Here is a 9,690-nt window from a genome sequence, read left to right on the forward strand (position 1 = left end):
TTCCAGACATGGACGATTCAACGAGGCTCAAATGTCAACACAAATGTCAAGTGGCTGCGTCGCTTGACGAATGCCTTTTCTAATCGTTACTGTGAGATGATGAAGGGAAGGAAGGAGGGGTGGATGGAAGGAAGGGGTGGATGGAAGGGAGGGGTGGATGGATGATGGAAGGGAGGGGTGGATGGATGATGGAAGGGAGGGGTGGATGGATGATGGAAGGGAGGGGTGGATGAATGTAGGGAGGGGTGGATGGAAGGGAGGGGTGGGTGGATGGAAGAGAGGGGTGGATGGATGATGTAAGGGAGGGGTGGATGAATGATGGAAGGGAGGGGTGGATGAATGATGGAAGGGAGGGGTGGATGAATGGATGGAAGGGAGGGGTGGATGGATGGATGGAAGGGAGGGGTGGATGGATGGATGGAAGGGAGGGGTGGATGGATGGATGGATGGAAGGAAGGGAGGGGGGGTGGAAGGGATGGGAGAGGTGAGGTGGGCAGGCCTGGTAGTGTCAGAGAGCGTCTTTCAAGGATCTTACATTTCTTTTTTCTAACAGTTTATTTTTGTCTGAGGAGCTGCGGTGAGAGAGGGGATGTTAGGGAGGGATGGATGGAGAAGAGAGGAGGCCTGGTAGAGTAGAGGTGGAGAGGTGGACAGGCCTGGTAGAGTAGAGGTGGAGAGGCCTGGTAGAGTGGAGGTGGAGAGGTGGACAGGCCTGGTAGAGTAGGGGTGGAGAGGTGGACAGGCCTGGTAGAGTAGAGGTGGACAGGCCTGGTAGAGTAGAGGTGGACAGGCCTGGTAGAGTAGAGGTGGACAGGCCTGGTAGAGTAGAGTTGGAGAGGTGGACAGGCCTGGTAGAGTAGAGGTGGAGAGGCTTGGTAGAGTAGAGGTGGAGAGGCCTGGTAGAGTAGAGGTGGACAGGCCTGGTAGAGTAGAGGTGGACAGGCCTGGTAGAGTAGAGGTGGACAGGCCTGGTAGAGTAGAGGTGGAGAGGCCTGGTAGAGTAGAGGTGGAGAGGTGGAGAGGCCTGGTAGAGTAGAGGTGGAGAGGTGGAGAGGCCTGGTAGAGTAGAGGTGGACAGGCCTGGTAGAGTAGAGGTGGAGAGGTGGACAGGCCTGGTAGAGTAGAGGTGGACAGGCCTGGTAGAGGAGAGGTGGAGAGGCCTGGTAGAGGAGAGGTGGACAGGCCTGGTTGAGTAGAGGTGGAGAGGTGGACAGGCCTGGTAGAGTAGAGGTGGAGAGGTGGAGAGGCCTGGTAGAGGAGAGGTGGAGAGGGGGACAGGCCTGGTTGAGTAGAGGTGGAGAGGTGGACAGGCCTGGTAGAGTAGAGGTGGAGAGGTGGAGAGGCCTGGTAGAGTAGAGGTGGACAGGCCTGGTAGAGTAGAGGTGGAGAGGTGGACAGGCCTGGTAGAGTAGAGGTGGACAGGCCTGGTAGAGTAGAGGTGGAGAGGTGGACAGGCCTGGTAGAGTAGAGGTGGAGAGGTGGACAGGCCTGGTAGAGTAGAGGTGGAGAGGTGGACAGGCCTGGTAGAGTAGAGGTGGAGAGGTGGACAGGCCTGGTAGAGTAGAGGTGGACAGGCCTGGTAGAGTGGAGGTGGAGAGGTGGACAGGCCTGGTAGAGTAGGGGTGGAGAGGTGGACAGGCCTGGTAGAGTAGAGTTGGACAGGCCTGGTAGAGTAGAGGTGGAGAGGCCTGGTAGAGTAGAGGTGGACAGGCCTGGTAGAGTAGAGGTGGACAGGCCTGGTAGAGTAGAGGTGGACAGGCCTGGTAGAGTAGAGTTGGAGAGGTGGACAGGCCTGGTAGAGTAGAGGTGGAGAGGCCTGGTAGAGTAGAGGTGGACAGGCCTGGTAGAGTAGAGGTGGACAGGCCTGGTAGAGTAGAGGTGGACAGGCCTGGTAGAGTAGAGGTGGACAGGCCTGGTAGAGTAGAGTTGGAGAGGTGGACAGGCCTGGTAGAGTAGAGGTGGAGAGGCTTGGTAGAGTAGAGGTGGAGAGGCCTGGTAGAGTAGAGGTGGACAGGCCTGGTAGAGTAGAGGTGGAGAGGCCTGGTAGAGTAGAGGTGGACAGGCCTGGTAGAGTAGAGGTGGAGAGGTGGACAGGCCTGGTAGAGTAGAGGTGGACAGGCCTGGTAGAGTAGAGGTGGAGAGGTGAACAGGCCTGGTAGAGTAGAGGTGGACAGGCCTGGTAGAGTAGAGGTGGAGAGGCCTGGTAGAGTAGAGGTGGACAGGCTGGTAGAGTAGAGGTGGACAGGCCTGGTAGAGTAGAGGTGGAGAGGCCTGGTAGAGTAGAGGTGGAGAGGTGGACAGGCCTGGTAGAGTAGAGGTGGACAGGCCTGGTAGAGTAGAGGTGGAGAGGGGGACAGGCCTGGTAGAGTAGAGGTGGAGAGGTGGACAGGCCTGGTAGAGTAGAGGTGGACAGGCCTGGTAGAGTAGAGGTGGAGAGGGGGACAGGCCTGGTAGAGTAGAGGTGGAGAGGTGGACAGGCCTGGTAGAGTAGAGGTGGACAGGCCTGGTAGAGTAGAGGTGGAGAGGTGGACAGGCCTGGTAGAGTAGAGGTGGAGAGGGGGACAGGCCTGGTAGAGTAGAGGTGGAGAGGTGGACAGGCCTGGTAGAGTAGAGGTGGACAGGCCTGGTAGAGTAGAGGTGGAGAGGGGGACAGGCCTGGTAGAGTAGAGGTGGAGAGGTGGACAGGCCTGGTAGAGTAGAGGTGGACAGGCCTGGTAGAGTAGAGGTGGAGAGGTGGACAGGCCTGGTAGAGTAGAGGTGGACAGGCCTGGTAGAGTAGAGGTGGAGAGGTGGACAGGCCTGGTAGAGTAGAGGTGGAGAGGCCTGGTAGAGTAGAGGTGGACAGGCCTGGTAGAGTAGAGGTGGAGAGGTGGACAGGCCTGGTAGAGTAGAGGGGGACAGGCCTGGTAGAGTAGAGGTGGAGAGGCCTGGTAGAGTAGAGGTGGACAGGCCTGGTAGAGGAGAGGTGGACAGGCCTGGTAGAGTAGAGGTGGACAGGCCTGGTAGAGTAGAGGTGGACAGGCCTGGTAGAGTAGAGGTGGAGAGGCCTGGTAGAGTAGAGGTGGACAGGCCTGGTAGAGTAGAGGTGGACAGGCCTGGTAGAGTAGAGGTGGACAGGCCTGGTAGAGTAGAGGTGGAGAGGTGGACAGGCCTGGTAGAGTAGAGGTGGAGAGGCCTGGTAGAGTAGAGGTGGACAGGCCTGGTAGAGTAGAGGTGGAGAGGTGGACAGGCCTGGTAGAGTAGAGGGGGACAGGCCTGGTAGAGTAGAGGTGGAGAGGCCTGGTAGAGTAGAGGTGGACAGGCCTGGTAGAGTAGAGGTGGACAGGCCTGGTAGAGTAGAGGTGGACAGGCCTGGTAGAGTAGAGGTGGACAGGCCTGGTAGAGTAGAGGTGGACAGGCCTGGTAGAGTAGAGGTGGACAGGCCTGGTAGAGTAGAGGTGGACAGGCCTGGTAGAGTAGAGGTGGACAGGCCTGGTAGAGTAGAGGTGGACAGGCCTGGTAGAGTAGAGGTGGAGAGGTGGACAGGCCTGGTAGAGTAGAGGTGGACAGGCTTGGTAGAGGAGAGGTGGACAGGCCTGGTAGAGGAGAGGTGGACAGGCCTGGTAGAGGAGAGGTGGACAGGCCTGGTAGAGGAGAGGTGGACAGGCCTGGTAGAGGAGAGGTGGACAGGCCTGGTAGAGTAGAGGTGGAGAGGTGGACAGGCCTGGTAGAGGAGAGGTGGACAGGCCTGGTAGAGTAGAGGTGGACAGGCCTGGTAGAGTAGAGGTGGAGAGGTGGACAGGCCTGGTAGAGTAGAGGTGGACAGGCCTGGTAGAGTAGAGGTGGAGAGGTGGACAGGCCTGGTAGAGTAGAGGTGGAGAGGTGGACAGGCCTGGTAGAGTAGAGGTGGAGAGGTGGACAGGCCTGGTAGAGTAGAGGTGGACAGGCCTGGTAGAGTAGAGGTGGAGAGGTGGACAGGCCTGGTAGAGTAGAGGTGGAGAGGTGGACAGGCCTGGTAGAGTAGAGGTGGACAGGCCTGGTTAGAGTAGAGGTGGACAGGCCTGGTAGAGTAGAGGTGGAGAGGTGGACAGGCCTGGTAGAGTAGAGGTGGAGAGGTGGACAGGCCTGGTAGAGTGGAGGTGGAGAGGTGGACAGGCCTGGTAGAGTAGAGGTGGAGAGGTGGACAGGCCTGGTAGAGTAGAGGTGGACAGGCCTGGTAGAGTAGAGGTGGAGAGGTGGACAGGCCTGGTAGAGTAGAGGTGGAGAGGTGGACAGGCCTGGTAGAGTGGAGGTGGAGAGGTGGACAGGCCTGGTAGAGTAGAGGTGGAGAGGTGGACAGGCCTGGTAGAGTAGAGGTGGAGAGGTGGACAGGCCTGGTAGAGTAGAGGTGGAGAGGTGGACAGGCCTGGTAGAGTAGAGGTGGAGAGGTGGACAGGCCTGGTAGAGTAGAGGTGGAGAGGTGGACAGGCCTGGTAGAGTAGAGGTGGACAGGCCTGGTAGAGTAGAGGTGGACAGGCCTGGTAGAGTAGAGGTGGACAGGCCTGGTAGAGTAGAGGTGGACAGGCCTGGTAGAGTAGAGGTGGACAGGCCTGGTAGAGTAGAGGTGGACAGGCCTGGTAGAGTAGAGGTGGACAGGCCTGGTAGAGTAGAGGTGGAGAGGTGGACAGGCCTGGTAGAGTAGAGGTGGACAGGCCTGGTAGAGTAGAGGTGGAGAGGCCTGGTAGAGTAGAGGTGGACAGGCCTGGTAGAGGAGAGGTGGAGAGGTGGACAGGCCTGGTAGAGTAGAGGTCGAGAGGTGGACAGGCCTGGTAGAGTAGAAGTGGACAGGCCTGGTAGAGTAGAGGTGGAGAGGTGGACAGGCCTGGTAGAGTAGAGGTGGACAGGCCTGGTAGAGTAGAGGTGGAGAGGTGGACAGGCCTGGTAGAGTAGAGGTGGACAGGCCTGGTAGAGTAGAGGTGGAGAGGTGGACAGGCCTGGTAGAGTAGAGGTGGAGAGGTGGACAGGCCTGGTAGAGTAGAGGTGGAGAGGTGGACAGGCCTGGTAGAGTAGAGGTGGACAGGCCTGGTAGAGTAGAGGTGGACAGGCCTGGTAGAGTAGAGGTGTAGAGGCCTGGTAGAGTAGAGGTGGACAGGCCTGGTAGAGTAGAGGTGGAGAGGCCTGGTAGAGTAGAGGTGGAGAGGCCTGGTAGAGTAGAGGTGGACAGGCCTGGTAGAGTAGAGGTGGACAGGCCTGGTAGAGTAGAGGTGGAGAGGCCTGGTAGAGTAGAGGTGGAGAGGCCTGGTAGAGTAGAGGTGGAGAGGCCTGGTAGAGTAGAGGTGGACAGGCCTGGTAGAGTAGAGGTGGACAGGCCTGGTAGAGTAGAGGTGGAGAGGCCTGGTAGAGTAGAGGTGGACAGGCCTGGTAGAGGAGAGGTGGACAGGCCTGGTAGAGTAGAGGTGGACAGGCCTGGTAGAGTAGAGGTGGAGAGGCCTGGTAGAGTAGAGGTGGAGAGGCCTGGTAGAGTAGAGGTGGAGAGGTGGACAGGCCTGGTAGAGTAGAGGTGGACAGGCCTGGTAGAGTAGAGGTGGACAGGCCTGGTAGAGTAGAGGTGGAGAGGTGGACAGGCCTGGTAGAGTAGAGGTGGAGAGGCCTGGTAGAGTAGAGGTGGACAGGCCTGGTAGAGTAGAGGTGGACAGGCCTGGTAGAGTAGAGGTGGACAGGCCTGGTAGAGTAGAGGTGGAGAGGTGGAGAGGCCTGGTAGAGTATAGGTGGACAGGCCTGGTAGAGTAGAGGTGGAGAGGCCTGGTAGAGTAGAGGTGGACAGGCCTGGTAGAGTAGAGGTGGAGAGGTGGAGAGGCCTGGTAGAGTAGAGGTGGAGAGGTGGAGAGGCCTGGTAGAGTAGAGGTGGAGAGGTGGAGAGGCCTGGTAGAGTAGAGGTGGAGAGGTGGAGAGGCCTGGTAGAGTAGAGGTGGAGAGGTGGAGAGGCCTGGTAGAGTAGAGGTGGACAGGCCTGGTAGAGTATAGGTGGACAGGCCTGGTAGAGTAGAGGTGGAGAGGTGGACAGGCCTGGTAGAGTAGAGGTGGACAGGCCTGGTAGAGTAGAGGTGGAGAGGTGGAGAGGCCTGGTAGAGTAGAGGTGGACAGGCCTGGTAGAGTAGAGGTGGAGAGGCCTGGTAGAGTAGAGGTGGAGAGGTGGACAGGCCTGGTAGAGTAGAGGTGTAGAGGCCTGGTAGAGTAGAGGTGGACAGGCCTGGTAGAGTAGAGGTGGACAGGCCTGGTAGAGTAGAGGTGGAGAGGTGGACAGGCCTGGTAGAGTAGAGGTGGACAGGCCTGGTAGAGTAGAGGTGGACAGGCCTGGTAGAGTAGAGGTGTAGAGGCCTGGTAGAGTAGAGGTGGACAGGCCTGGTAGAGTAGAGGTGGACAGGCCTGGTAGAGTAGAGGTGGAGAGGTGGACAGGCCTGGTAGAGTAGAGGTGGACAGGCCTGGTAGAGTAGAGGTGGACAGGCCTGGTAGAGTAGAGGTGGACAGGCCTGGTAGAGTAGAGGTGGAGAGGTGGAGAGGCCTGGTAGAGTAGAGGTGGAGAGGTGGAGAGGCCTGGTAGAGTAGAGGTGGAGAGGTGGACAGGCCTGGTAGAGTAGAGGTGGAGAGGTGGAGAGGCCTGGTAGAGTAGAGGTGGAGAGGTGGACAGGCCTGGTAGAGTAGAGGTGCAGTGGGTTGTGTTTGGGAGACGTTGTTTTGCCAGTGTGGTTCCCTTTGTCTTTTTCAGTTCCAATTGGAATTGGAGATGTGTATGTGCTCTCCTCTCATCCCCCTCTGTGTAATATGTAGGCTTATCAAGTTAATAACATCCACATCGATAAGTGGCCCATGAAATGTAATGTACGCATCAATAGGAAGGTGTGTGTGTCTTTGGAGAAAGGAGAGAGGAGGAAGAGAGAGAGGAGAAAGGAAGAGAGAGGAGAAATGAAGAGAGAGGAGGAAGAGAGAGAGGAGAAAGGAAGAGAGAGGAGGAAGGAAGAGAGAGGAGGAAGGAAGAGAGAGGAGAAAGGAAGAGAGGCGAAAGGGAGAGAGGAGAAAGGGAGAGAGAAATAGAGGAGAGAGGGAGAGAGGAGGAAGGGAGAGAGGAGGAAGGGAGAGAAAAGGAAGAGAGAGAGGAGGAAGGGAGAAAGGGAGAGAGGGGAAAGAGAGAGAGAGAGAGAGAGGGGAGGAAGAGAGAGAGGGGAGGAAGAGAGAGAGGAGGAAGAGAGAGAGAAAAGGAAGAGAGAGAGGAGGGAGAGAAAGAGAAGGAAGGGAGAGAGGAGAAAGAGAGAGAGGAGGAAGGGAGAGAGGAAGAGAGGAGGAAGGGAGAGAGGAGAAAGAGAGAGAAGGAAGGGAGAGAGGAGGAAGAGAGAGAGGAGAAAGGGAGAGAGGAGAAAGGGAGAGAGGAGAAAGGGAGAGAGGAGAAAGGGAGAGAGGAGGAAGAGAGAGGAGGAAGGGAGAGGAGAAAGAAGAGAGGAGAAAGAGAGAGGAGGAAGGGAGAGAGGAGAAAGAGAGAGAAAAGGAAGAGAGAGAGGAGGAAGGGGGAAAGGGAGAGAGGGGAAAGAGAGAGGAGAGGAAGAGAGAGAGGAGAAAGAGAGAGAGGAGAAAGAGAGAGAGGAGAAAGAGAGAGGGGAGGAAGAGAGAGAGGAGGAAGAGAGAAGGAAGAGAGCGAAAGAAAGGGAGAGTGAGAAAGAGAGAGAGGAGGGAGAGAGAGAGAGGAGAAAGAGAGAGAGAAGGGAGAGAGAGAGGAGGAAGAGAGAGAAAGAGAGAGTGAGTGAGTGAGTGGCAAGCATCTGCCTTGTATAGGTGTGTGAAGACATCAGCCAACAGCAGCGATGTAAAGAGCCCATATCAGATCCTCTCTAATCCAGTGTGTCTAGTCTATGTATATGTGCTGCTCTTCCAATGGCGTGATGTGAGACGGAAATAGAGGTCTTTGTCAGGTACTGCACCCAGCAGAGCATGACTCCTTAGGGCCCGTTCTGCTGCCTAAAAGGACTGTGGGGGTTTTCTATGGGTTGACTACTTAGGGCCCGTTCTGCTGCCTAAAAGGACTGTGGGGGTTTTCTATGGGTTGACTACTTAGGGCCCGTTCTGCTGCCTAAAAGGACTGTGGGGGTTTTCTATGGGTTGACTACTTAGGGCCTGTTCTGCTGCCTAAAAGGACTGTGGGGGTTTTCTATGGGCTGACTACTTAGGGCCCGTTCTGCTGCCTAAAAGGACTGTGGGGGTGTTCTATGGGTTGACTACTTAGGGCCCGTTCTGCTGCCTAAAAGGACTGTGGGGGTTTTCTATGGGTTGACTACTTAGGGCCCGTTCTGCTGCCTAAAAGGACTGTGGGGGTTTTCTATGGGTTGACTACTTAGGGCCTGTTCTGCTGCCTAAAAGGACTGTGGGGGTTTTCTATGGGTTGACTACTTAGGGCCCGTTCTGCTGCCTAAAAGGACTGTGGGGGTTTTCTATGGGTTGACTACTTAGGGCCCGTTCTGCTGCCTAAAAGGACTGTGGGGGTTTTCTATGGGTTGACTACTTAGGGCCCATTCTGCTGCCTAAAAGGACTGTGGGGGTTTTCTATGGCTTTTTGATTAGCATATAGGCTAAGTGTCTGTCTGTGTGTGTGTCTGTGTGTGTGTGTCTGTGTATGTTTGTGTGTTGTCTCTGTGTGTGTGTGTCTGTGTATGTTTGTGTGTTGTCTGTGTGTGTCTGTGTATGTTTGTGTGTTGTCTGAGTGTGTGTGTGTGTGTGTGTGTGTGTGTGTGTGTGTGTGTGTGTGTGATGGCTTCTTTGTTTCATTTAGCCTGTGAAGGTATAGCAGACTAAAAGACAGGAGAAGTCCAGGATATAAACTGCCGCAGGCAAACCTCAAACACTGAAACACACACTGAACACTGGCCAAGAATACAGGCCTGCCATTGGCTACAATATGTTATGTGGAGAGAAAGAGAGAAGGCTGGAGAGAGAGGAGATTAGAAACACAGAGAGAGAAGAGACACAGACAGACGGTAAGATGGAGAGAGACAGATCAACAGACAGTGAGATAGAGAGAGACAGACAGACAGACAGTAAGATGGAGAGAGACAGATCAACAGACAGTAAGATGGAGAGAGACAGATCAACAGACAGTGAGATAGAGAGAGACAGATCAACAGACGGTAAGATGGAGAGAGACAGATCAACAGACAGTGAGATAGAGAGAGACAGATCAACAGACGGTAAGATGGAGAGAGACAGATCAACAGACAGTGAGATGGAGAGAGACAGATCAACAGACGGTAAGATGGAGAGAGACAGATCAACAGACAGTAAGATGGAGAGAGACAGATCAACAGACAGTGAGATGGAGAGAGACAGACCGACAGACAGTAAGATGGAGAGACAGACCGACAGACAGTAAGATGGAGAGACAGACCGACAGACAGTAAGATGGAGAGACAGACCGACAGACAGTAAGATGGAGAGACAGACCGACAGACAGTAAGATGGAGAGACAGACCGACAGACAGTAAGATGGAGAGAGAGATCAACAGACAGTGAGATGGAGAGAGACAGATCAACAGACAGTAAGATGGAGAGACAGACCGACAGACAGTAAGATGGAGAGACAGACCGACAGACAGTAAGATGGAGAGACAGACCGACAGACAGTAAGATGGAGAGACAGACCGACAGACAGTAAGATGGAGAGACAGACCAACAGACAGTAAGATGGAGAGA

At 55.5% G+C, this 9,690-nt stretch overlaps 1 long non-coding RNA gene across 1 annotated transcript; it reads left to right on the top strand.

Annotated features, from left to right (window-relative positions):
• The first annotated feature begins 757 nt into the window (after nucleotides 1–757).
• Nucleotides 758–1,130, top strand: LOC311114838. Its single transcript, XR_014611162.1, has 3 exons — nucleotides 758–806; nucleotides 911–982; nucleotides 1,047–1,130. It is a non-coding gene; the product is annotated as an uncharacterized lncRNA (long non-coding RNA).
• Nucleotides 1,131–9,690: the final 8,560 nt, after the last annotated feature.

This window comes from Coregonus lavaretus, assembly GCF_964263955.1.
Source record: "Coregonus lavaretus genome assembly, contig: HAP1_SCAFFOLD_4226, whole genome shotgun sequence".
Taxonomy (NCBI): Eukaryota; Metazoa; Chordata; class Actinopteri; order Salmoniformes; family Salmonidae; genus Coregonus; species Coregonus lavaretus.